Below are 21,830 nucleotides of genomic sequence, written 5' to 3' on the forward strand. Positions count from 1 at the left end.
TTCGATTCAGTTTAGTAAAATTGAGATTCGATTAATTAGGTCCTAATTGGAGTTGATTAAGTCATGAGGATTGAGAATTGTGGTTATTATAAATTAAATTTAATTATGATGTGTTCAATTTGAATATGTAATTTATTGATAGAAATTTGAGTCTGATCAAAAATTGAAGGCCTAAATAATTTGGAAAATCAAAATTGATAATGATAATAAATTTAATTTAATATTTGGAGCCTTTTGGGAGTGGATTAAAAATTTGATTCAGAAGGATAAATTTAAATATAATTAATTGGGTATTATGGAAGTCGAGTTAGACTAATTAAATCATGTAGGAATTGTAATTAGTTATGAATAATCAAGGCTAATTGATGTTTAATTAAATTAAAGTGTGATTAGTCTGTTAAGCTAATGAAACATGAATTCATATGATGTGGACAAGTGTCCCACTAAATTGATAAATAAAATAATAAAATAAAAGGATGAAGAATGGAGTCATAGAAGCTTTGTTTCTGATGGAGACAAATTAGAGAGAGAGCACGGCTGAGATTAGAGAAAGAAAGACAGAGTGCACGGCTGAGAGACCAAGAAGAAGAAGAGAAGGGGAAGGAGAAAGCCTTGTGGGATACCAAGATTTAAGTCAAAAATTGTGGAAAAATCACCCTAAGGTAAGAAATCTTATCCTCTGCCTACTATTGTTTAAATAATGTAGATATAAATTGATTTAAGGTGAATTTTGAGGGAATTAAAAATAAAGCTTTGTAGGTCAATTATAAAGGTGCTGTTTGGTATTTTCAGTTTTCTGTTTATATTTACAAAAATTTTAAAAACTCAAATAAAAACTTGTTTGGTAAAATTTTTGATTTATAAATCAGTGGTCTCAGTTTATAAATTTGACCAAAAAATGAAAACACAAAAAATATGTTTCCATTTTGAGTTTTCAGTTTTTTTTTTTACCACCCAACACTAGCCACCACCCGCCACTATTTTCTACCACCGTCTTCCACCACCACCACCCCTACCATTTTCCACCACCACCTGCCACCACCACTCACCACCCACCTGCCACTACCACCCACCACCCGCCACCACCACCACCCGCCACCACCACCCACTTGCCACTCACTCGCCACCACCACCCACCCCTTGCCACTACTACCACCACCACCACCACTACTACCCACCTGCCATCCACCACCCGCTACTACCATCCACCGCCCGCCACCTACTTGCCATCACCACTCACCACCCACTTGCCACCACCATCCACCACTAGCCACCACCAGCCACCAGTCACCCACCCACCCACCACCACCACCACTGACACTATCACCCACCCGCCACCTACCTACCACTACTACTCACTACCACCCACTCGTTACCACCTACCACCCGCCACCGTCATCCACCCACCCACCCACCACCACCACCACCCGCTACCTACTCGCCACCACCCGCTATCCGCCATCCACTTGCTACCACCACCCACCACCCGCCGCGGCCACCACCACCATTACCCACTCGCTACCACCCGTCATCGTCACCCATCCAACCACCACCACCACCCACCACCCACCCGCCACCACCTACCACCACCTGCCATCCGCCACCCACCACCCGCCATCCGCCACCCACCACCCGCCACCACAACCACCAACCACTCGCCACCACCCACCACCCGCCACCGTCACCCACCCACCCACTACCACCACCCGCCACCTACACGCCACCACCACCTACCTGCCACCACCCGCCATCCGCCACCCACCTGCCATCACCACCCGCCACCACCCACTCGCTACCACCCACCACACCGCCAATAGTCGTGATTGTTGTAGACAATGCATGATGATTAGGTAAACGAAAACTAATCAATGGAATGTGTCATGAAATTTGACGGTTGATAGAATACATTAACTGTATGTATTGAATGATGGTATATAGAACCAATGTGTTTGTATACGTTATGTGTAGAGGAGGAGATGGGGGATGTACTCCGTGGTTTAGGGGAAGATGGGGGATGTACCTCTAAACCGGATAGTGTTGGGAGGAGATGGGGGATGAACTCCGTAGATACAGCTCATATGCTTGTCTAGAGAAGTGAAGATAGAGCTCATATGCTTATCTTTGTGAAGTGTGGATACAGCTTATATGCTTATTTGTGAATGTGGGATATAGTTGTTATATATATCTGTTGAGAATGTGGATAGAGCTAATATGCTTATCTGTGAATGTGGGATATAGTTTTTATACATATCTGTTGAGATGACGATAGAGCTAATATGCTTATCTGTTAAAAAGGGAAAAATGAATAGTAACTTGGACTCATAAGTCGTATGGCATAAAATGTGATTTATGTGGATGTATCAGTGTTGGCCATCTATCAATTGCTAATCTTTTAGTCATTGTTCATGGTTGGTTTAGTGTATTTCTACTGGGCTGTGGCTCACCCTATATGGGAATATCATTTTCAGGTACAGGTAGCATGCCACCTCCAAGGTCATAACTTGGGAGGCTAGAGGCGGGTAGATTTTTGTTGTTTAAGTTTTTTTTTGATGTATTACATGTATATTCAAGCCGAGGGCTTAATGTGTAGATGAGTTAGCACTCTTTTGTTGTAACCAAGTGTTAACTTGGAAAGCTATAAGCCCGTAGGGCATTTTGCTTTTGTTATTAACATGTAATACTTTTGTAATGAAACTCTGATGAATAGAAGAATGTGGATATTTCATATGTCAATGAATGTTTTATTTGATGGGTTTAATATTGTTATTTTGAGGGCGTTACAACTTGGTATCAGAGCGTACCGGGTTCGAATACTTTGGGTACGTGGGAAGTGATTATTATCACAATGGGTTTGCCTCGCTTGGTAGAGACTTAGATGTAGTGTCATATGCTATGTGTTCAATTGATAAAATGCTTATGTGTTTATTTGGGTATGAGATTTAATTTCTAGGATGTTGATTGGATCCTTGGGTTTCTGGGAGTCTCGTTGGAAAGGCACTTGATCAATGCCGTTTCTGACCGGAACTCTAGTAATGCCTTGGGACTATCATTATCCGGAAACGAAATTCGTAAGTGCTTATGTGTTTATGTGCTTACGTGGAGTGAATTACAGTTGTCCAAGCTTTAGGACGTAAGTGTTTAGTTTCAGCATATTTATGAATGTGCTAACGTTCAGTGCTACCTTTATTAGGATGTCAGGACGAGGAAGAGGTGCTAGGCGTGGTAGACCTGCAAGGCAGGAAAGTACCTTTACCGGATGAGATTCCGGCAGTGCAGGAGGGAGTTGGCCAGGCCAATGTGGCCGAGCCAGCGGGTCAGCAGGCCATGGGTGCCTTGGCCAGAGAAATAGCAGGAGCTTTGGGTATTCTTAGAGCTGGGAATCAGGCAGCTGAGGCAGGGCCTTCCTTCTTGAAGAGGGAGTTTTTCCGGTCTAACCCGGATGAATTTATCGGGGATCCAAAGGAGCCACTGAAGGCTGATGAGTGGCTAGAGCAAATGAGTAAGACGTTCGAGATGCTTGGCATCGAGGACGGAGCGCTGAAAGTGACCTTGGCATCCTTCCAACTGAAGGGAGATGCGGGTCAATGGTGGAAGTACGAGAAGGCTCGTGTCGGGGGTACATGGGAGGCGTTTGTAAATGCTTTTCAGGAAAGGTTTTTGTCTGCAGCAGCTAGGGAGAAGCTGAAGGATCAGTTTAGCCGGCTTAAACAGTAGGGCCTGTCGGTGGCCAAGTTTGAGGCTACTTTTACCAGTCTGTCCAGGTTTGCACCTGAACTGGTGGCGTCCGAGGAACGCCGTTGCTATGAGTTTGAGCGGAAGTTGAGGCGGGGCCTCAAGTTGAGAGTTGGTGGGTCTTACATCTGAGAGTATAGACACCTGGTAGATGCTGCTGCTCATATGGAAATTATGATGCAGGAAGAGGAGGAAGAGCAGAGGGGCTCCAAGAGGGGCTAGGATGGCCAGGGTGATGGCAAGAGACAGAGGGGTTATAACCCTCAGCAGCCTCAGGGTGCAGTTTCTAGATCGACCTTTCCAGTGCCGAGTGCAGGCTCGGGGAGAGGCAATCAGGGGGAGTTTGCTTGTTACAAGTGTGGCCAGCCGGGTCACAAGGTTTCAGTTTGCCTGTAGAAGGGTGGGGGTCAGAGAGCTGCTTCTTCTTCAGCTAGACCGCAGAGTCAGGGTTTGGGCAGGGGGCAGCCCTTGTCTTGTTATCAGTGTGGACAGCCTGGGCATCTGAAGAGGTTTTGCCCACAGTTGAGTGCCACTTCAGGAGTGTCTGGTTTTAGACAGACGTAGGGATTCCAGCCAGCTCAGTCTGTGCAGGCCTCGAGGGCCAATCCGGGGGCTTCGTCGTCCCAGTCAGTGCAGCAGTCGTATGCTCCTAGAGGTGAGCAGGTAGATCAGGGGCCTACAGGGCGCGTGTATGCTGTTACTGCGCAGGATCTAGTACCAGCTCCATCGGTAGTGAGAGGTACTTTTCTGTTTTGCAACTCGGTTGCTAGTGTGTTGATTGACACGGGTGCATCTCATTCTTTTGTATCTGCTGTATTTGCATCTGTTTTGGAATTGGAGTTAGCACAGTTAGCATCTCCTATTTGTGTAGTGTTACCTCTTGGGGGTGAACTGATCCTGAAACAAGGTGTTAGAGGTTGTGATATAGAGGTCGCCGACCATAGGCTTCCTTTTCCGTTTGTTGTCATGCCCATGAAGGGCTTTGATGTTATTTTGGGTATGGACTGGCTATCGTCATACCGGGCTATTATCGATTGCTACCGCCAGAGGGTCACGTTATGTACCTTGAGCGGGTAGTGGTTCCATTTCTTGGGAGACCGGGTTGGTAGTGTTTTGCCACCGGGGTATGATTCGCGAGGGTGAAATGAGCTTAGTGGTCTACTTGCTAGCTTTGAGAGTGGTGAGTGTGATGAAACCCAGGTTGTTTTGCCGAGGGTAGTTTGTGAGTACTCGGATGTCTTTCCCGAGGATCTCGTTAGTTTGCCACCTCATCGAGAGATCGAGTTCTCTATTGATCTAGTGCTCGGCACGGCGCCGATTTCTATGGCACCTTACCGTTTTGCTCCAGCAAAGTTGGTTGAGTTGAAAGTTTAGCTCCAGGAATTGCTAGATAAGGGTTTTGTTCGCCCTAGTGTTTCACCGTGGGGAGCATCGGCCCTCTTTGCTAAAAAGAAAGATGGTGCCTTGAGATTGTGTATAGACTACTGGAAGTTGAATCGGGCTACGGTCAAGAATAAGTACCCTATGCCCCGTATAGATGATTTATTTGACCAGTTGAAGGGTTCCCGTTGTTTCTCTAAGATAGACTTGAGATCGGGTTACCACCAGTTGAGGGTTAGGGAGGAGGATATTCCGAAGACGACATTCCGTACGCGGTATGGCCATTATGAGTTTCTGGTAATGCCATTTGGGCTTACCAATGCACCGGCAGTCTTTATGGACTTGATGAACCGGATCTTCCGGGAATTCTTAGATCGATTTGTGGTCGTTTTCGTGGACGACATTCTTATCTATTCGCCTTCAGAGGAGGAGCACGAGGAACACTTGAGAGTGGTGCTTGAGTTGCTTAGAGCCCATAGGCTGTATGCCAAGTTTGGGAAGTGTGAGTTCTGGCTAGGAGAGGTGAAATTCTTAGGCCATGTGGTTTCCGGGGAAGGGGTGTCTGTAGATACATCCAAGATTGAGGCAGTGCAAGACTGGGCACAGCCTAAGAGTGTGTTTGAGATCTGCAGTTTTCTGGGATTAGCCGGGTATTACCGTCGGTTTGTAAAAGATTTCTCCAGGCTAGCTTCGCCGTTGACTAGATTGACTCGGAAGGGAGTCAAATCTGTGTGGAGTGAGACTTGCGAAAAGTCGTTCCAAGAGCTGAAAGTTAGATTGACCACTGCTCCGGTTTTGATTATTCCGGAGAGAGGGTTGGGTTATGCGGTTTATTGTGATGCCTCACGAGAGGGTTTGGGTTGTGTGTTGATGCAAGAGGGGAAAGTGGTAGCTTATGACTCACGTCAATTGAAAATTCTCGAGAAGAATTACCCCACACACGACCTAGAGTTAGCAGCAGTGATCTTTGCCTTGAAGATTTGGAGGCACTACCTTTATGGTGAGAAGTTCGAGGTGTTCTCGGACCACAAGAGTTTGAAGTATCTGTTTACCCAGAGAGACTTGAACTTGAGGCAGAGGAGATGGATGGAGTTCATTGAGGACTACGACTTTGAGTTGCATTATCACCCGGGAAAGGCCAATGTTGTGGCCGATGCCCTTAGTAGGAAATCCATTACTGATGTAGCTTGTATTGCCATCCGAGAATGGGAGATGTTGGGAGCTCTTGGCGAGTTTGATTTGTTACTAGGCGAATCTGTTGAGGCTGCGGCCTTGTTTTCCGTTGTCGCGCAGCCTACACTTGTGACTAGAGTGTTAGAGGCACAGAGAGGTGACCTTGAGGTAGAATCCCTCCGAGAGAAAATCTCAGGTGGGAAAGTTGAGAAGGGTTTGACGGTGTATCCCGACTTGAGTGTGAGATACCGAGACCGTTTGTTCGTGCCGGAGTCTTGCCGAGAGGAGGTACTCCGAGAGTTTCACCATTCACGTCTTGCGGTGCATCCGGGAGGCACTAAGATGTATCGGGATTTGGGTCGCCAGTTTTGGTGGCGGGGTATGAAGAGAAATGTGGCTATTTTCGTATCGAGATGCCTTACTTGCCAGCAAGTGAAGGTCGAGCATCAGAGGCCAGCGGGTTTGTTGCAACCCTTGCCTATTGCCGAGTGGAAGTGGGAGCATGTCACTATGGACTTCGTTGTAGGTCTTCCGAGGACTCAGCGGGGTAGTGATGCTATTTGGGTGGTTGTAGACCGGTTAACTAAGTCAGCGCACTTCATTCCTATGCGCGTGAAAGATTCAATAGACCATCTTGCCGACTTGTATATTCGGGACATAGTGAGATTGCACGGGGTCCCAGTGACGATCGTCTCAGATAGAGATCCTCGTTTTACTGCTAGGTTGTGGCAGAGTTTGCAGAGTGCCTTGGGCACTAAATTGACCTTTAGTACGGCTTATCATCCGCAGACTGACGGGCAGTTCGAACGTACTATTCGGATCCTTGAGGATATGCTTCAGGGTTGTGTCCTTGACTTTAGTGGGACGTGGGAGAGGCACTTACCATTGGTGTAGTTTGCCTACAACAACAGCTTTCAGTCTAGTATCGGTATGGCACCGTTCGAGGCCTTGTATGGCCGACCGTGTAGGTCTCCAGTTTGTTGGGCCGAGGTGGGTGATGCACCTTTGTTGGGTCCGGAGTTGGTTAGGGAGACGACGGAGAAAGTTGAACTTATCCGTAGGAGGCTTGTTACAAGCCAGAGTCGTCAGAAATCTTATGCTGACCGTAGGAGGAGGCCTTTGGCGTTTGAGGTAGGTGATCATGTTTTCTTGAAAATATCACCTAGGTGAGGTTTGGGAAGAGTGGGAAGTTATCCCCTCGGTTTATTGGCCCTTTTGAAATCCTTGAGAGGATTGGGGAAGTGGCTTACCGTTTGGCTTTACCGCCGCAGTTGTCCGGGGTGCATGACGTCTTTAATGTTAGTATGCTTCGGAAGTATGAGCCGGATCCATCACATGTATTAGATTGGACCGACTTAGAGGTAGATGAGGATGCCTCGTATGAGGAGGGACCGGTTCGGGTCTTGGATAGGCGGGATCAGGTCCTGCGTGGCAAGACCATTCCTTTGGTGAAAGTCTTGTGGAAACATCACGGAGTGGAGGAAGCCACTTGGGAACGTGAGTTGGAGGTCCGCGAGAAATATCCGGACTTGTTTGTTGATATGTAATCTTGTATTTAGATTTTGAACTGTTGTTGAACTTAAGAGCTTTTGTATATGTCTTAAGTTGTGAAACATTGAAAATGTTTTGATTTATTGAAAGTATGTTTTGGAACTTGCCTCATATGGAAGTTGAATGTAACATTATATATGTTGAAATATATTGTTGAAATTGGAAAGGAAATGCGTAACGTTGATGCATGTTGAAAGTACATATGTTGTTTACATATTGTGAAATGCCTCTTGATAAAAGGGGAGGACCGGTAATGGGTCGAGTTTTTGAATGTTAAAAAGTAACATTGTTAAAAATGGGGAAAAACCTGTTTTTTTGAAAACTTGTGCTTAATTTTGGGGACGAAATTCTTTAAGGGGGGGAGGTTATAGCGATCCCGGATTTACCCTTGTTGTATAGTGATCTGGACATGTGTCCGTGGATGTTGGTAGTTGTATCTATCATGTTGCTATCCTTTAAATCCGTTGTTTGAGTTTTAGGATGTTTTTGGGCTTGTGTTGAACAGGTGGATTAAGCCTTGGTCTATATCCTTGTTGCCCAGGTTTTTGGTGTTACGCTCGAGCGGGTCATCCTGCGCTCGAGCAGAGTTTGGTTTCTAGTTTAGCGCTCGAGCGGCGTTCTGGCGCTCGAGCGGAGATTGCACACTCCTAGTTTTTCGTGTCCCTGCAAAACTTCTGCAGAGGAGTTTTCTACGCTCGAGCGGGTTTTTTCTGCGCTCGAGCAGGTGGCGCTCGAGCGGGATTGTTGGCGCTCGAGCGGGTAGTACTGTCTTGGTGAGGATTCTGGGAGAGGGAGATTTGCGCTCGAGCGGACTGGTTTTCTCGCTCGAGCTGATGTATTTTATTTCTGTGTCTTGGCGCTCGAGCGAGTCTTATTGCGTTCGAGCGTGTCCAGATTTGTGTTTCTGGCGCTCGAGCGTTGTGTTTTCCGCTCGAGCGGGAATGTCGTATAACAGAGGGCAGCTAGGCATTTTTGAATCACTTTTTCACTTTCTCTTCTCTCTCCTACTTTTCCAAAACACCATTCTTGAGCCTCTCACTCTAGAACTCTACCTTCTCTCTAGGTTTTGATCTAGTAGGAGTGGTTTGCTCATCTTTGGCCTTTACAAAAAAGTTGTTGATCATCGAGGGCTATATTTTAATCTGAAAATTTCGAGATTTGGAGCACATTGGGTTTTGTCATCTTCTCCCTTGGGGCTCCGGAATTGAGGTAGGGATATCCTACTCCTCTCTATGGATTTTGTCTTTAAATTTTAGTATTTTTAGATGTTGGGGTTGGTTTGGTAATTTTGTGAAAGTTTGGGGCTTTTGTGTAATTTTACAAAAGTTGGGTTTTTATTTATAATAAACCTAGATGCATGTTTGGCATAGAGAAATGGAATAAATGTTGAACCATTGATGAAAATGGGACCTTAAGGGTTGTGATGTTAATTATGGAAAATGTCCTAATTACATTAGTTGATTAATTGGGTTAATTAATCGTAAGAAATGAGGTTATGAAATAGGAATGTTGAGATTGGGAATGTATGGGGTTAAAGGGTGTAGTTGAATTATTTATCACTCATCGAAATGAAATGTTGATTGAATATCCATTTATGCATTTATTTTCTGTCTAGAAATAACTGCTTTGGGCTATGGGTGGAGGATAGTTGTGATTGTTGTAGACAATGCATGATGATTAGGTAAACGAAAACTAATCAATGGAATGTGTCATGAAATTTGACGGTTGATAGAATACATTAACTCTATGTATTGAATGATGGTATATAGAACCAATGTGTTTGTATACGTTATGTGTAGAGGAGGAGATGGGGGATGTACTTCGCGGTTTAGGGGAAGATGGGGGATGTACCTCTAAACCGGATAGTGTTGGGAGGAGATGGGGGATGAACTCCGTAGATACAGCTCATATGCTTGTCTAGAGAAGTGAAGATAGAGCTCATATGCTTATCTTTGTGAAGTGTGGATACAGCTTATATGCTTATTTGTGAATGTGGGATATAGTTGTTATATATATCTGTTGAGAATGTGGATAGAGCTAATATGCTTATCTGTGAATGTGGGATATAGTTTTTATACATATCTGTTGAGATGACGATAGAGCTAATATGCTTATCTGTTAAAAAGGGGAAAATGAAGAGTAACTTGGACTCATAAGTCGTATGGCATAAAATGTGATTTATGTGGATGTATCAGTGTTGGCCATCTATCAATTGCTAATCTTTTAGTCATTGTTCATGGTTGGTTTAGTGTATTTCTACTGGGCTGTGACTCACCCTATATGGGAATATCATTTTCAGGTACAGGTAGCATGCCACCTCCAAGGTCATAACTTGGGAGGCTAGAGGCGGGCAGATTTTTGTTGTTTAAGTTCCTTTTTGATGTATTACATGTATATTCAAGCCGAGGGCTTAATGTGTAGATAAGTTAGCACTCTTTTGTTGTAACCAAGTGTTAACTTGGAAAGTTGTAAGCCCGTAGGGCATTTTGCTTTTGTTGTTAACATGTAATACTTTTGTAATGAAACTCTGATGAATAGAAGAATGTGGATATTTCGTATGTCAATGAATGTTTTATTTGATGGGTTTAATATTGTTATTTTGAGGGCGTTACAACGGTCACCCACCCACCTGCCACCAGCTACCTACCACCCACCGTCACCACTTTCCATCATTGTCTTTCGCTACCACTTGCCATTTTTCACTCTTTTTTATATTTTTTAAATTTTTTAAACATTTTGTCAATTACCAAACGCGTTTGTAGTTTATGTTTTTCTAAAAATATACAAAAATCAGTTTATAAAATTTTTGTAAATATAAACTGAAAACGTAAACGTTACCAAACACACCAAAATTGTTAAGATTTGGGTTTGCATGTGAAATCAAGTTAGGACAAAGAATATGAATTATGATTTCTTATATTTGTTTAACTTGGATCCAATTTCATATAAATAGGAGGAGTTAGCAAGATGATGAATAAATGAAGTTATGTTCAATTTATGAAAATTAATTTAGAAATTAATTATTTTGCATTCAATTTTTGTAATCTTGCATGAATTGGGTCTTATTTCTACATGCATGTAATTTGGAAGAATTAAATAATAAATATGGGTTTTGATCTTAATTATTAACCCATGCATGTAATGTAATCTAAGAGTTTGACTCAAATTAAACATATTTTGGAACATCTATGACTATGAATTAAATTGAGGTTAAAATAAATTGAGTTAAGCTTGAGATTAAGGAAATGAGTTTAGGAAAATTTATCAAGTAAGTTTAATTTGTGTTATTCCTCATGAATTTGGACTTCATCTTTACATGTATCAATAAATCTTTAAGAAAGTTGGAGAATTAATTTCATGTTTGGGTATAAGGAGAGCAAGTTTTGGGAAATTATGAATTCATTGACATTTTGAACTTAATATTGAATTAAAGGAATTTTGGATGTAATTGGTTTGAATTTTGACCCAAATTTTACACATGCAAATATTTTCTAAGAGTTTTATAACTTTAATTTCATGTTTTAGATAATCCTCCATGCATCATGAATTAAGAAAATTATGGAATTAGTCTCATGGATTTTGTGAGAAATAAGGTTTTAAGTAAGGAATTGAGTGGACTCATAGTTGTGGAAATTAATTTGGAAAATTAATTATTTGATTTGATTTTGTAGTATTTTCCTCTAATACATGAATTTTAAAGGAATTGAGCCATTCAAGTTCATATTTTGAAGAGACAAAGGAAATGTTTTAAGAAAATCAAGTTTATGGAAATTTGGAATTGATCCTAAAGTTTTGATTTTATAATTAGATTTTTTTTATTTAATCTATGCATGTGATGTAATTTAAGAATTTTATTCAATTTAGATACATTTTAGAACAATTCTATTTAGATACATTTTAGAACACCCATGATTATAAATCAAGTATTTGGTCAAGAATTGAGTTAAGTTGATTTTGTTATTAATAATAAGGTGGGATCTATTTGTATTACATACATCATGGAATTTCAAGACGTTGGGAAGTCTAATTTATATTTTAGAATTGTGGGTTGATATTAATAAGATGAATTAAAACTAAATTTGGGCACTTAGAACATGATTTTGAATAAATGTTTTCTAATTGAAAGTGTTTACTAACGCATACTATGGTTCTCCATTTTTGTGTACCAGAAATACATGTTTTGAAACTTTGAATACCAGATTTGAATTTAAATTGCAATTTTGGAATTTCAGAATTTGCGTTGTTCACTCGAGCGAGGAAAGTCTCGCTCGAGCGTGAAAATCGAGCTCCTAGAAGTTTTTCAAATTTTACAGTCCGCTCGAGCTGCCAAAGTGGCACTCGAGCGGGGACCCATTTTCAGCATATTTTGGAAAGTTGCATTTAGTTCACATTTTTATTATCATCTCTTTCCAAGGCATTCTAGACATGATTTATGACTCAATAAAGATTAATAAGCTACCAATCAACATAGATTAGTTAGTGAAGAATGAATAATTTATCTAGTGGTAATTGTTTAAGAAGCCAAGTAAAAGATCAATCTATTTGGAAAAGAAGGGCTTAGTAATGAAAGAATATGTGAAATAAAAACCCGGCTTATTTGAATGAGAAAGAATAAGCATAGTAGAACTTTGGACTGTTTAGACGGAAAAAGACTAGGAAAGTCAAGTTTGATCAAGGGAGTAATATTGTATTTCAATGTGTATGTGTTATGTGTTTGTGTAGGTCACGCGCCATTGTCTGCCTGATTTATCTGATATGTCCAATCCCTCTGATTTGCTTCTGCGGCTATCTGTGAGTAATAACTCTATAAAGTTATGTTTAACTTTAGTATTTTCTGTCTGGTTTGGTATGATCTATTTTCTGAATCTTACGAATGATGAATGAATGCCCAATTTTTTGAAAAGTATTTGTGGCATCCTTAATTCACGTGGCCCTCGCCTGGGGGTAACAATACCGCGACCAATCTGCACGTGGCCCTTGCTTGGGGGTAACAATACTATGGCTACTTGCGCACAAGATATGGACCTTTATGGTCATTGGTACCAACTATGCATGTGGGTCTCTGGACCAAATTGATCTGATAGCTAATGGGTGTACCACGTATGATCTTATGCAAAGTCTGAATAAGAACATGAGTGTGTATCTGAATCTATTTCTGTTTGAAGTCTAAATATGTTCTGATTTAATTACTGGATCCTAATTTGTGCTGGACATCATTCATAAAACCTCTTTACTCTGTTATTATTCACTGGGCTCTAGCTCACTGTATTATTTATGTATGTAGGTGATCAGGCGCGTGACCAGGCTTTGAGGCATCTGCCTAGAATCTGTTTTTGTTAGCCAACCTATGTTCCTCCCGTGGAGGTTCCGGATATGTCAAGTGATTATGGCCATGTGATTTAAATTTTAAGTTTTGTTTTCGTGTTTGGTTGAACAAGTCATGCGTATTTCGTAAACAGGGCTAAGTCCCTTTTTGTCTAATCTGTATATATATAATGACTTAAAGATGATGCGTATATATGTATATAAAAAGTTTAAAATTTTTCTGTCTCATATAAGTCTACACAGCTCAATGGACATTGTATATTGTTATTTGCTTCCGCTAGCCCCTAATATTATGACAATCTGTCTCAGAGGCCTTCGGTAATCCCAGGATTACTGGCCGGTTACGATGCTAAACCTGTAGGGGCGGGTTTGGGTTGTGACAAATTTCCCGTGGATTTCAATTCTTCTAACAAATTTTTTGAGACACCCATTAAGGCCTTTACATGACCTTTCATTTTTCCTTTCACTTCCTTGGTTAGCAATTATTTGAGAAAAAGTGAGCGAGCGACCGTGGGCAATTGTTTAAGTGATCAGGGAAAGGATATTTAGGAATTAAGTTAAGTGAGATTTTTAAAGTTTGAGTTTATAAAAATATGTTGATGTGCATTAATCGCTATCTTATGGGAAAAAAAAAAAACAGAGAGAGAGCGACTCCGTTTGGGAAGAGCTAGATTGGGCTTTTTTGGCTATTTTAGCCACAAAAAACAAAATAGGCTATTTTAGTCACAAAAAACAAAACATCACATCCAACCCATAATCATTACACTCTTCTCTCACAAAAAAAACCAAAAAGCCCTTCCCAAACCAAGCTTTTTAGCCCAAGCTAAAATAGTCAAAAAAGCCAATCCACTTCCCAAACCAACCCAGAGAATGTTTTAAAATTTGTGAAAAAACATTTTTATAGTAAAAGGTGAAAACAAAAATCATAAATGTGTGAAATTTATCCTTGAAATAGTGAAATTGCCCATCATTCTCTTCCAATATATATCTTCTTGTGGGTGATGATTTCCAACCTCACAACCAAACATATCTCTTGATCGAGATCTAGGAAACTTAGGTGGAGAGCACATGACAGAATAGATTAAGCGAACACATGCGCACAAGAGAGTAAGAAATACCGTGGTGGCTCGTCCACCTGGGGACACTCTAATGATCAAGTCAGTAACTTATCTCATAAGATATCAACTCAAGTAAAACAACTCTCAATTAAAGTGTCCTCAGACCTACAGGGGTGCTTTCACTACAAGAATTTACACATTTGACGACTAAATTTGGAGACCAAAATAAAATTAGTCGCCAAAAGAGACAGTTTTGCTGACTAAAAATAAAATTAGTTAGCGATGATTCAAGTTTCAGCTACTATATGATTTTAGTTGAGATATCTTATTTATTGGCGACTAAAGAAAATATTTAGTCGCTAAATATTCACTGATAGGCGACTAAAAAGCTATTAGTCGGTGATTGTCTAAACTTTGGGCTACTAAAGATTTAATTTGGTCGGAAAATATAATTATTTGCTGACAAAATAAAGTTTAGTCGCCAAACAGTTAGCGAATTTTTTTTTAATTCTTTTTGCCGACCAAATAATTTGGTCGCCAAATATGAGGTTTTGGTGACTAAAATAATTTAATCGTCATATAATAACTCTTTGCCGACCAAAAAAAAAAAATAGTAGCAAAATGGTATCTATTGGCTACAAAATGTTTTTTGGTCACTAAAGCTTGAATTTTTTTTTTAAGAGGCAAACGAATTAATTTTGGCACCTGTGTCTCCTCTCTACACTTACACAGTTTGCTCTATGTTTTGTGTCATACACACAGAGAATAGAGTCTACACCAAACCTCACCCCCGCTCACCACTGACGATCACCACCGTCGCGCGCCACTGTCGCTCGCCAGCGTCGCATGGCACCCCCGCCACCGCCGCAAATCACCTCCCCCACTAGCGGCGAATCATAGGTCTCTCTCTCTCTCTCTCTCTCTGGGTGTCTATCCCTCTTTGTCGATCTCGGTCTCTCTCTCTCTCTCTCGCTTAATCTATTTCCCCATTTCTCACACAATACTCTAGGGTTTGATATATTTTTTTAGTTTAATTTTGCGTTGATTTTTGAAATTGGTTTGGTTCAAAGCATGTTTGTTTTCTTCAATTTTAAGGGTTTGATGGCCAAAATAGTTAGCCCTAATCCATTTTCGAATTGGGTTCAACTGGTTTTTTGGGTTCAACTGGTTTGAATTCTGAAATTGGTTTGTAATTTCTAAAATTGGGTTCAATTGGTTTGATTTCCCCCTCATTTTCCTTTCTCTCTTATTAGTTTGAAAGCTCTAATCCATTGTTGTGTATTTATTTGCATGTATGGCCAGTAACATACGATTTTATGTTTATTGACCATGGCTAAATATTTGAATTGGAATTTGATGGTATGATGCTGCCCTAATCCTTGATTCTATGTTTATTTCCCCTTTTTTTTTTCCTTTTCTTTTCTTATGTGGTGTTTTGTTCTTAGAAAATTCTAAATGGGTGTGTATCATATATTACAACTTGTATAGTCTTTGGTTATGACATTAGAGTGTTGGTTATGATTTCCTTATAAACATTATGCCACTAGTTGTTTTTTTTTTTTTTTATCTGCTAAAAAAGAACATTATTGATAAATCGCAAAGTACATCATACAAGGATTACATTAATAAAAAGAAGGAAGGTGAGAGTGCAAGAAGTATCATAATTAACACATCCATCCTAATTATGTTGGCACCAACATACAAATTCAATCATATGCTAACATTACACTAGGATTGATGAGAAACCAAAAATCAAAATCAAAATAACAACAACCACTCTGGCTGCCCTGTTTTCAGCCACACAAACCAGAGCAAAAAATAGCTAATCTTGACAGCAGCCACCCAATAACATAAGCATATCAAAAAGGTCCTCCACCAAAGCAAACTTCATTTGCCTTAGGTTACAAAGTCATTTACTGAAAAATGTGCCATCTTATTAGAAGACTTAAACCAAAGAGCAACTCTAATGTTGACAAGTTCACATATTTCATTAAAACTGGGATTGCAACCATTAAATACACACTTATTTCTGTGCTTTCAAATGGACCGAAGTATTGCAAGGGATATGGCTCTCTAGATTTTCCTTTCAACTTTTCTCAAATTGTCACTAGCCCACCACTGAAGTAATTTATGGTATTAGTTATGACTCATTGTGATATTTGTTATGATATTATTTTAGTTATAATCCAAGAGCTCTTTAGTTATATTTTATTTGATGTTTGGTTATAATTCTTTTTTTTTTCTTTTTTCTTTCGTAGTTATGACTCATATAAGATTGAGTTATGACATTTATGGTAATCAACTTCACAAATATCATAAGCTAGTACAAACACTCAATTATTAAAAAAAACTAAACAAATATCATAACTCACATTTTGTACACACCTTTTTGAGGGTATGTACCATAGCATTACCCTTGGTTATGACTCGTTATTATTTTTTAATTATGATTGAAAAAAAATTGTGTAATACCCTGGAAATTCACACTATAATGGACAATAATAACATGATGTCATTAAATCCCAAAAGGTCATCTTTCTCATTGAACTAATAATCAATTGTTTACACTTTAATAAATACATTCCCATAATATTTCAACTAGCGGTAACCCGTGCGATGCACGAAAAAATAAACTATATACATTTTGTGTGATATATAAATTATTCTAATCTTGAATTATATTTTAATAGCAGCAAGCCATGATGTTAGGCCATCTTGGTTGATGTTCACAATAATTAATCTACAAAATTTCACAATAAAAATTTGATATACATAAAAAATTGTTAATTATAAAGATAGTTAGGATAATAGTATTACAATCACTTGCTAACATAAATAATTTGTATCAGACTATAGTGTCATGCCAAAAAAAAAAAAAACAAAAACAAAGCATTAAAAGAAATAAATTGTATAAGTTATCATAAATTTACTTATTTTAAATCAATGATTTATATTATTATTGTGGGACCAAATTATGAATTAATCTCAACTTTTAATTATAATTTGTAAGTAATCATTCTCCATAACTTGAATAATACTTGCATAGTTTCTACAATATTAAAAAAAAAATCAAGATAAGAATTTCGTAGGATTATAAAAATTATATAAGAAAATAGTTTAATCCATTTTATTTATAAAAAAAAATGATGACAAATTATTTGAATTGTATTTGAAGAAATATAACAAATGATAGCTTTAATCATTATATACCCAAAAAAAAAAAAATTATATAGGTTACTCAACAACAAAATGGTCGTATATAACTAAAGTCATGGACATTGAATTACATCATATGGACTCTAAATTGATAATATAATCTAATAAATCAACTAACAATAAAAGAGAGAGATTAACAAATATGTAGTATTTCTCTATCATCTTTGTATTATATTCATTAATTTCATATATCATATGAAAGTTTTACTTGTCTCAATCTTTCAATAAAATAAGCACCAAGAAAACAAATTTGATAAGAAATTAGTTCTAAACTTTATTATTAAAAAAATAGAAATTTCAAAGAGAAAATTTAGAGATGGGATTGAAAAAATACTATAACAAATGACAATCTTATAAAAAAAATAAAAAGAAAGAAAAAGAAAAAGCACATAGCAATGGTCTAATGTAAACTATTTTTAAAAATTAAAAGAAAGAATATCAAATTATTACCTTGGATAAATATAGTGACGGAAAATAATTTTGTGAGATTTTTGTATTGCCTTCTCCTATACAGCTTTCATTATTTAATTATTAATATTCTTCTTATTCATAGCCAACCATTCTTTTTTTATATATATCTTTATCACTTGGTAGATAGTAACAAATAATAAAAATTATGAGGATTAGGTTAAGAGGAGATAAGAAGTTATAGATAAGAGTATTTCACAAGATAAAAAATTCAAAATAAAAAAAGATAATATGTGATAAAAGGAGAAAAAAAATATAAGTAAACCAAAATAAAGATTGAGATAGATATGTTTTTGATAGATATGGATTAACAAATCATATATTTATCTAAATTTTATTATTTTAATTTTTTTTTGTAAATCAATTAGTTAATCTTTATCTTTATCTGTAGACCATGGAATTAATTTTTATAAATTATTTATCAATTCTTATATGTTTATTTATCTATAAGTCATGAAATTATTATTTTTCAAATAATTTTTAAAATTTTTATCTTTATTTAAATGTCATGAAATAAATTTCCATAAATTATTTATGATTTTTTTATATGTTTATTTATAATGAAATTAATTAAAGTACAAAGTGAAGGGCAAAAAACATGAGTAATTTTTTTTTTTAAATCAATTTTTTAACCTTTATTTTTATCAGTAGGCCATGAAATTAATTTTTATAAATTATTTATCAATTTTTATATGCTTATTTATGGGAAGAAATTTTAAATTATCTATAAGTTATGAAATTAAGTATTTAATTTTTATCTTTATCTGTATACTATGAAATTAATTCTCATAAATTATTTATCAGTTTTTATATGTTTATCTATATGGAGGAATATTGAAATTCAAATCTTTATCCATAAGCCATGAAATTAATTTTCATTTTAATTAATCAAACAAATAGAAAATGGAGGAAAATAGAAAACACGAAAGACAATAAGAAAGGGTTGCTACGTAGGAAAGAGATAATTTTAAAATTATGAGAATTTAAGATTGAATATTTACAGATTTTTGACAAAACCACTACATTTGATTATATATATAGTATAGATTTCCCTTTTCAGTTCAATGAACTAGATGACTTAACAAAATATAAGCCCCTTAGGTGTACAACATCACAAAATACATATAGTAATTCTGTTACAAAATCCCAAATTTAAAGGAAAGCAACCAAAATGCTTCTGACTTCAACTTTTCCCAAAAAGAAAGTGGAGCTAATGCTTGAACCAATCCTTCAATGAGGCTGAACTTCATCAATTCCTGAAAAATAAATTAGGGTTGAGCTATATGCCCAATAGGAATACATTTATCCAGGTATCTAATCCTTTGAACAAGTTTATGGTATTTATGTGATAAAATGATACAATAAAATTCATCTTCACAGATAATCATCAACAATTCCGAATGAACCGAATAATATAACATGGCCAATTACAATTCATGTCATCATATAAAACAATTAAACATCCACAACCATGGAAATCATGTCACACATTCACCTACATGAGTCCAATAGAGAACAACCCTTACTTTCACTTTTTGCAAACAACCCCCACATTTGCTGGCTATTATACGGCGGGACGTGGACACCCTAAAGAAAACCATCCATTTTTCAACTTTCGCCGGCTATTATACGGCGGGACTGTGTGGACACCCCAAAACATTTTTCCACATTCGTCCAGAGATAAGCCTAGACAAGGCATTTGGGCACCTTTTTAGACTCCCCGCACGAGTACTAACTCAACACCACATATACCCAAAACCGACTCACACAGTGGACTCATGGATGCTCAGCAATTAATTCACATTCTAATCCCAAAATCAAACATCAAACATTACGATATATATGAACATCGCGCAAGACTCAAAGAACAATAGCATACAAGCTATAATTCCTTTAATTATATCAATATCCACATTTCCCATCTCTCCATTGTTCTCAAAGTTTCATGAATCAAAAGAAATTCCATTGAGTTTTGTATCTTCTACTCAACTTGGAAACTTAGGGTTTCACCTAATTTGGGGGTTTCTATTCTTTATCACCAATCTAGATTTTAACCACATTTATATTCATATTTTAAAGAAGGAATGGAGAGATTTCAAACAAAATATTAAGCAAGTGAGTAAACATGTGAAATGAGGGTTTAATCCAACAAAATATTCAATTAGTTCACAAATCACACACAATACCATGAAATCTCCCAATTGATTTACAAATCACATACAATACCTTGAAATCTCTTCAAAAATGAGGACATGCAAGGATGAAAGTGCCCCTACCTCAACTATCAAGCCCAAAATCCAAGCTTCTTCATGAATCTATCGCAAACCCACAATCCAATCAGTAGGTAATGATAATCTTCCAGTGTTCTTTGCCTCTAGCAAGCAATTTTGGGTGGATTTCAAAGGTATGAGAGGTATTGGGAGATAGAAATCTAGGGTTTCATAGAGAGAGGAAGAGGAGATGGAAGATGGAACAAAAGAGATGAGAGAATGATCTAGAATCACCATATTTAAAAAGCTGATATTGCGTTTCCCGCTCGAGCATAACTTCCCACGCTCGAGCGTCCAGACACAATCAAGAGGGTCCGCTTGAGCAATAACTTCTTCGCTCAAGCGAAAAAAGAGAAACTTCACAAGTTTTGTAGTGCTACAGTAAATTTACTGGAAGCTAACATTTCACGCTCGAGCAGACATGCCTGAAATGCAACAAAATGCTAGGAGCAACAATTCTACGCTCGAGCGGCGGTTTCCCTGCAACGGCCCTGAAAACAAAATGTCACAATTTAGTTGTGATAAATTTGGTAATCAACATCACAAATATTATAATTTGCATACATATGTACCAAAGAATGACTCTTTTTTTTATACTGATTTTGATTTTACTCTTTTTTTATTGAGATTTTGATAGTAATGGATTGAATGGTGTTGTCCAGTCTCGTAGGGCCTATCATGGATTCTATTTTAATAATTTGAATAGTTTATCATTAAAAAAAATTAGGTTGATTCGATATATTAGCCTTTTCAATTTGTTATTTTTATCTCCCCCCATCCCCTTAAAAAAAAAAAGATATGTGTGTTTTTACAAATAGACTATTCATATTTTTTGTGACAAACACGATAAATTAAACATATTATAATTGTCATATCAAATTATTATTTTTTTATTTTTTTATTGAAATAGGGCTCGTGGTGGATCTAACGAGTCCAGATAGTGCACTAATGACTAGGCACAATGATATGGTGATGACATGGAATAAAATAATATTTTTTTATTGATGGCGTGGAATTTTTCTAATAATCACAATAACAATATTTGCAATTAAATACAAAATACTAATTATTTAGAAAATTACCTTAATATTTTACTTTTCCATACCCACCTTGTTTCGTCTACTATATTTTTCAAGCCTTTTAACGAGTAGAAAGTGTAATCTCTCACTCTCAGTGAATATTACTTCTGCTTGACCATCTTTGCTTGATGTGTAGGGTTCGAATAATGGACAAGAGTTGGATGATGATAAAAGATAGGCTGAAAAGTAAAGAGTATCAAGAAGGCATTCAGTCTTATTGAGTTTGCTATGAAGAATTTAGGACCTGGGGATGAAATTCGTTGTCCGTGTATCTATTGCTTGAACGACATAAAATTTAGTCGACAAGTTGTACGGTTGCACTTGATTCAAAGAGGAATCGCGTGTTCTTATCGAACTTGGGTGCACCACGGGGAACATGTTCCCATGTCTCGTGATCATCCTACTATGCGAAACGATGATACTGAAAGCAATGGAGCTAGAATGACAGCCAATCACAAAAATTTGGGTGAACTTCCTACCATGTTAGAAGAGATTTACATGAGTGGTCTTATGAATGATCATATCGACGAAGAGCATACTAGTTCGGAGAGGCACAATTTGTTAAAGTTCATGAAGTT

General features: G+C 37.8%; 1 long non-coding RNA gene across 1 annotated transcript; it reads left to right on the forward strand.

Moving 5' to 3' along the window:
• The first annotated feature begins 407 nt into the window (after nucleotides 1-407).
• On the forward strand, nucleotides 408-13,389 carry LOC145805826 (uncharacterized). The gene is made up of 3 exons (XR_014347977.1): nucleotides 408-662; nucleotides 12,559-12,627; nucleotides 13,121-13,389. It is a non-coding gene; the product is annotated as an uncharacterized LOC145805826 (long non-coding RNA).
• The last annotated feature ends 8,441 nt before the right edge of the window (nucleotides 13,390-21,830 follow it).

This window comes from Camellia sinensis, chromosome 13, assembly GCF_055761805.1.
Source record: "Camellia sinensis isolate YWXY chromosome 13, ASM5576180v1, whole genome shotgun sequence".
Taxonomy (NCBI): domain Eukaryota; kingdom Viridiplantae; phylum Streptophyta; class Magnoliopsida; order Ericales; family Theaceae; genus Camellia; species Camellia sinensis.